The sequence below is a fragment of the Octopus bimaculoides genome, chromosome 30 (assembly GCF_046866305.1).
Source record: "Octopus bimaculoides isolate indiv1 chromosome 30, ASM4686630v1, whole genome shotgun sequence".
Lineage (NCBI taxonomy): Eukaryota > Metazoa > Mollusca > Cephalopoda > Octopoda > Octopodidae > Octopus > Octopus bimaculoides.
The window spans coordinates 14,210,579-14,218,078 of NC_142957.1; positions in this window are offsets into that span (position 1 = coordinate 14,210,579).

Consider the following 7,500-nt stretch of genomic DNA (forward strand, 5'->3'; position numbering starts at 1 on the left):
TTTCTTTCCCACTCTCCGTCTCACTGCTTCTCTTTCCCCCCCCCCCTCTCGCTTTCTATGAAATAACTTCGAATACAAAATTTTTTTGTCTGTTCTATAATACAAAATATTACAAGTATACAAGTATACGAATGTTTGAAAGTGTTTCGGTACCAAAAACACTACATAAAACATTAATGAAAAATGTTGCCCGTCAAACCATAAAGATCCCCTTTTCTGTCCCCTCTCTCCCCTTTTCTGTCCCCTTATTCCCTTCATACATTACTCTTTCTCTCTCCCTCTTTCTATAGCATTTACGTTCCCTCTATCTTCTCTCGATCCCTTCGTTTTTACATCGACCTCCACCTTTTAAACACTTCTTCTTCTTCTTCTTCTTCTTCTTCTTCTTCTTCTTCTTCTTCTTCTTCCAATTCTTCTTCTTCTTCTTCTTCTTCTTCTTCTTCTTCTTCCTTCCTTCCTTTCGTCCTTCCTTTCGTTCTTCTTCCAAGCTGCAATCCCTTATGTTTGGGCCCTTGTTTCTTCTAAAATATATATATAGGCGCAGGGAGTGGCTGTGTGGTAAGTAGCTTGCCTACCAACCACATGGTCATAGGTTCAGTCCCACTGCGTGGCACCTTGGGCAAGTGTCTTCTACTATAGCCTCGGGCCGACCAAAGCCTTGTGAGTGGATCTGGTAGACGGAAACTGAAAGAAGCCCGTCGTATATATGTATATATATATATATATATATATATATATATATATATATATATATATATATATATATATATATATATATATATATATATATGTATGTGTGTTTGTGTGTCTGTGTTTGTCCCTCCACCATCGCTTGACAACCGATGCTGGTGTGTTTACGCCCCCGTAACTTAGCGGTTCGGCAAAAAGAGAACCGATAGAATAAGTAGTAGGCTTCCAAAAAGAATAAGTCCTGGGGTCGATTTGCTCGACTAAAAGGCGGTGCTCCAGCATGGCCACAGTCAAAGTGACTGAAACAAGTAAAAGAGTAAAAGAGTATACGCTCGTTACCGATGATGATGATGATGATGATGATGATGATGATGAAGATGACGATGACGACGAAAAGGTGTGGACAAATCCACAATGACGTAGCTTTTGCTGCTGCTGCTGTTGCTGCTGGACCTCGCCCGGGAAAAAACACAGGAATAATGATGCGAAGGACAGAGAGTATGTGTGAGAGAAAGAGAGAGAGAGAGAGTGAGAGAAACGCGTGTGAGTGTCTGTGTGTAAAAGAAAGGCAGAAGGGAAGAGGGGACAGAAAAGAGAAAGAAAGGAGAAAGAGTATGCTTTAAGAAGAAAGAGGGTGAAAAGACAAAGAAGAGAGAAAGACTAAGACGGAAAGAGAGAGAGAGAGAGAGAGAGAGAGGGTGAAAGAGAGTAAAACAGAGAGAAAAAGGCGATAAAAGAGAGAATGTGTAAGAGAAATACAATGAAGCGGAGAGAGAGAGAGAGAGAGAGAGAGAGAGGGTGAAAGAGAGTAAAACAGAGAGAAAAAGGCGATAAAAGAGAGAATGTGTAAGAGAAATACAATGAAGCGGAGAGAGAGAGAGAGAGAGAGAGAGGGTGAAAGAGAGTAAAACAGAGAGAAAAAGGCGATAAAAGAGAGAATGTGTAAGAGAAATACAATGAAGCGGAGAGAGAGAGAGAGAGAGAGAGGGGGGAGAAGAGAGTAAGCGCATGAGAAAGACAGTAAGACAGAGAGGGAGGGGGGAAGAGAGTAAGCGCATGAGAAAGACAGTAAGACAGAGAGGGAGGGGGGAAGAGAGTAAGCGCATGAGAAAGACAGTAAGACAGAGAGGGAGGGGGGAAGAGAGTAAGCGCATGAGAAAGACAGTAAGACAGAGAGGGAGGGGGGGGCGAAAGCAGCTGATTATTTCCCCAGACGCAGACGAATGGAAATAATGACGTCATTCTTGAGAGAAACCGTCGAATGAGTTTCGACGCCATTTTCCTTACATGTTTCTTATGTATTTCGCGTCATCTCCCCCCTCTCTCTCTCTCTCTCTCTCTCGCTCTCTCTCTCTCTTCCCCCCTCTCTCTCTCTCTCTCTCTCTCTAACAAAACTTTTCTGAGATTTCTTGTTTGTTGGACTAGACACGTCTGGCTTGCTGACTGTTATAAACTCACTATGATGTTATGATGTAGGAGTTAATGACGACGGTGCCTTGACGCTGGTCTGTGAGTGTTAGCAGAGTCCATCATCATCATCATCGTCGTCGTCGTCATCATCAGCCTCATCACCACCATCATCCTCATCATTTTACGTCCACTTTCCCATGCTCGTGTGGGTCGGATGGAATTTGTCAAGGTAGATTTCTTCTGTGGCTGCATGCCCTTCCAGTCACCTACCTTCACCTGTTACCAAGTAAGGTAATATTTCCTGACGCCCGCCCACCCCCAGAGTGGTCATAGTGGGTTATTGGGCTTCATACCCTAGTGTCACTTAGATGGCATGTGCTGCTCTCTCACTCAATAATAGTAATCATCATCATCATCATCATCATCATTTAACGTCCGCTTTCCATGCTGGCATGGGTTGGATGGTTTGACTGGGGGCTGGAAAGCCAGTAGGCTGCGCCAGGTTCCAATCTGATCTGGCAAAGTTTCTACGGCTGGATGTCCTTCCTAATCCCAACCACTCCAAGAGTTTAGTAGGTGCTTTTTATGTGCCACCAGCATGGGAGCCAGTTAGGCAGTACTGGCATCGACCACGTTCGAATGGGGCTCTTTGTGTGCCACTGGCACAAGAGCCAGTTAGGGTGGGGAGGGACTGGCATGTTTGGCTGGTGCTTTTCACATGTCACCGGCATGGGGGGCCAGTCAGGTGGGACTAGCATCGATCTACACTTGAATGGTGCTTTTTACCTGCCACCAGCACGGGTGCCAGTCAAGTGGCACTGGCATCCATCACAACTACAATTCCACCGAGGTTAACTTTGCCTTTCATCCTTTCGGGGTCGATTAAATAAGTACCAGTTACGCACTGGAGTCGATATAGTCGACTTAGTCCCTTTGTCTGTCCTTGTTTGTCCCCTCTATGTTTAGCCCCTTGTAGGCAATAAAGAATCAAATAATAATAATAATTATTATTATTATCTTGGAACCACTCGAACACTCTCCTTGTTTGTCCCCTCTATGTTTAGCTCCTTGGGGGCAATAAAGGATCAAATAATAATAATAATTATTATTATTATCTTGGAACCACTCGAACACTCTCCTTGTTTGTCCCCTCTATGTTTAGCTCCTTGGGGGCAATAAAGGATCAAATAATAATAATAATAATTATTATTATCTTGGAACCACTCGAACACTCTCCTTGTTTGTCCCCTCTATGTTTAGCCCCTTGTAGGCAATAAAGAATCAAATAATAATAATAATTATTATTATTATCTTGGAACCACTCGAACACTCTCCTTGTTTGTCCCCTCTATGTTTAGCTCCTTGGGGGCAATAAAGGATCAAATAATAATAATAATAATTATTATTATCTTGGAACCACTCGAACACTCTCCTTGTTTGTCCCCTCTATGTTTAGCCCCTTGTAGGCAATAAAGAATCAAATAATAATAACAATTATTATTATTATCTTGGAACCACTCGAACACTCTCCTTGTTTGTCCCCTCTATGTTTAGCTCATTGGGGGCAATAAAGGATCAAATAATAATAATAATAATTATTATTATCTTGGAACCACTCGAACACTCTCCTTGTTTGTCCCCTCTATGTTTAGCTCCTTGGGGGCAATAAAGGATCAAATAATAATAATAATAATTATTATTATCTTGGAACCACTCGAACACTCTCCTTGTTTGTCCCCTCTATGTTTAGCCCCTTGTAGGCAATAAAGAATCAAATAATAATAATAATTATTATTATTATCTTGGAACCACTCGAACACTCTCCTTGTTTGTCCCCTCTATGTTTAGCTCCTTGGGGGCAATAAAGGATCAAATAATAATAATAATAATTATTATTATCTTGGAACCACTCGAACACTCTCCTTGTTTGTCCCCTCTATGTTTAGCCCCTTGTAGGCAATAAAGAATCAAATAATAATAACAATTATTATTATTATCTTGGAACCACTCGAACACTCTCCTTGTTTGTCCCCTCTATGTTTAGCTCATTGGGGGCAATAAAGGATCAAATAATAATAATAATAATTATTATTATCTTGGAACCACTCGAACACTCTCCTTGTTTGTCCCCTCTATGTTTAGCTCCTTGGGGGCAATAAAGGATCAAATAATAATAATAATAATTATTATTATCTTGGAACCACTCGAACACTCTCCTTGTTTGTCCCCTCTATGTTTAGCCCCTTGTGGGCAATAAAGAATCAAATAATAATAATAATAATAAAAATTATCTAGGAACTGCTAGAATACTCCGCATGCTGCTTGAAAAGTCTTAGTTCACTGGTAGTGAACAGCTGACATTGTAGTACATCTCCAGTGTTAGAAGCTGTGCAAAGACAATAATCTTTCAAATCTTGGTACAGGGCCAGTAGTTTTTGAGGGGATGGAGTAAGTCAATGTCATTGTCTTCCCTGTACCTGAGTGGTACTTTGAAACCTGGCAGAACATTTGGGATGCTGATCGAAAATGCTTTAAGCGGCATTTCATCCCACCTTATGTTCTGAGTTCAAATCCTGCCGAGGTGGACTTTGCCTTTCGTCCATAAAGTAAGTACCAGTTAAAGAACTGGGACCAATAGAATGGACTACGATTCTCCTTAAAATTACTGGCTTTGTGCTAAAATTAGAGAAAAAAAAGTACTGCTGCTCCTGTTGCTATTACTACTACTACTACTACTGCCACCACCACCACCACCACCACCACCACCATCACTACAACTTCTACAGTTTGTGATGTAAATCCGCTTGTCATGACGTCTATGTATTTGGCTATTATTTAATTATGTCAGTAATTAACAGACTTAAGCAGAGTAATTAAAACATTGAGACAAGCTTGAGGATTGCACTTTAGATAAACAGGATTATCTATGGAAGGCAATTAGAGACAGAATTTAGAATGTTTTGATATGATATATGTATATATATATATATATATATATATATTTGACCGTTGACTGAACACTATTCAATTTTTTTTCTCCGTGTTTTTCTCCTTGTCTCCGTATTCTTTCTGTTGAAGAGCGTAGCTCGAAACGTCAAAGACTTTCCGTATTCCCGAGCGTCATACTAATATATACTTTTGTTATTTACACCACCTGTCCTTGTCTGTTGTTATTATTTGTATATTCTCCCTTATATATATATATATATATATATATATATATATATATATATATATATATTTATATACTCTTTTACTTTTACTCTTTTACTCGTTTCAGTCTTTTGACTGTGGCCATGCTGGAGCACCGCCTTTAGTCGAGCAAATCGACCCCAGGACTTATTCTTTGGAAGCCTAGTACTTATTCTATCAGTCTCTCTTGCCGAACTGCTAAGTTACGGGGACATAAACACACCAGCATCGGTGGTCAAGCGATGGTGGGGGGACAAACACATACACACACATACATATATATATATATATATATATACATATATACTACGGGCTTCTTTCAGTTTCCGTCTACCAAATCCACTCACAAGGCTTTGGTCGGCCCGAGGCTAAAGCAGAAGACACTTGTCCAAGATGCCACGCAGTGGGACTGAACCCGGGACCATGTGGCTGGTAAGCAAGCTACTTAACACACAGCCACTCCTAATGCATACATGAATATACACATGGTGATTGCTCCGTCTTCACAGGTGATGACTGTCTCCTTGTGCCTCCCCTTTGTTGATGGCGTTTCTGACTTTCTGTCCATAATCTCTCAGATGACTATTTAGTCCCACTGCAGATCTGCATAGGTGACAGATGAAAGGGTTGAGTCTGTACACATTGCCTTCCATCCATCACCTGTTGACTTCCAGTTGTGGAGGTGCATGGCTTAACCCTTTCGATGCCGACCTGGTTCAAACCACCTCTGGCTCTGTTGTACAAATGTCTTGTTTTCATGAGTTCTGAATTAAAATCTTCTACCAAACCTTTGTCACAATTTATGTTCCTAACACTAGCTTAATGATAACTAAGTTATTTTAACTAAGTTCTTGGTTATATTTAAAATTCATTGAAAGAAACACAGAGCATCTCAACAGAAATATGCTAACAAAAGGGTTTAAGTCACCATGACATTTTTAACCCTTTCGATGCGAAGCTGGCTGAAGCCACTTCTGGCTCTGTAGTACAAATGTCTTGTTTTCAAAAGACATTTGTAAGAGCTGCTGGAATTCCACATATATTCATTGTCAGGGAACCAACATATAGAAGCAAGACAAACCAACATATAGAAGCAAGACAAATGCAAAATGATGAGGTAACTTACGAGTTATAATATTACATGGCCAAGTAAGTGACCGTTAGCAGTAAGAATGCTTGTTTACATAGAGTTATAATGGGAGGTAGGGGTCTGTAAATGCTATACTAAAGGTTTAAATTAAATGATTAAAATGGGTGGGAAGGAGGGCAAAGTGGATCACAGTAAGGTAAGCTGAAGTCATAGACTAAAAACTAATTCAAATGTGGAGGATGGGAGATAATCAAGAGACTTCATATATTAAAAAAAATATTCTCCTTAAGGAAAAAACTAATGACTTACTAATATAAAGTGAAGAAAGTAAATATAAAAAATAAATACAGCATCATAGCCTAGTAATATATTATATTATTATACGGATATTAACGCAAGTAAATGGTAAAACAAGGTACAGGATATTTAGTGGAGAAATAATAATAATGTTCACGCTTACAGATATTGTTATGATTCCTAATACTGTACATACTCATCATCATCATCGTCGTCGTTTAACGTCCGCTTTCCATGCTAGCATGGGTTGGACGATTTGACTGAGGACTGGTGAAACCAGATGGCTACACCAGGCTCCAATCTGATCTGGCAGAGTTTCTACGGCTGGATGCCCTTCCTAACGCCAACCACTCTGAGAGTGTAGTGGGTGTTTTTACGTGTCACCCGCACGAAGGCCAGTCAGGCGGTACTGGCAACGGCCACGCTCGAAATGGTGTATTTTATGTGCCACCTGCACAGGAGCCAGTCCAGGGGCACTGGCAACGATCTCGCTCGAAAATCCTACGAAGGCCAGTCCGGCGGTACTGGCAACAGCCACGCTCAAGATGGTGTATTTTATGTGCCACCTGCACAGGAGCCAGTCCAGGGGCACTGGCAACGATCTCGCTCGAAAATCCTACGAAGGCCAGTCCAGCGGTACTGGCAACGGCCACGCTCAAAATGGTGTATTTTATGTGCCACCCATACCTATATTAATATCTAAATGACTATAGCCATCATTTGTGTGTGTTAGAATATTGGAGTAATTATTCTTGTTATTGGTATGAACATTACTATTATCATCATCATAACTGGGATGGCTGTCTAGAGAAGAATCTAAA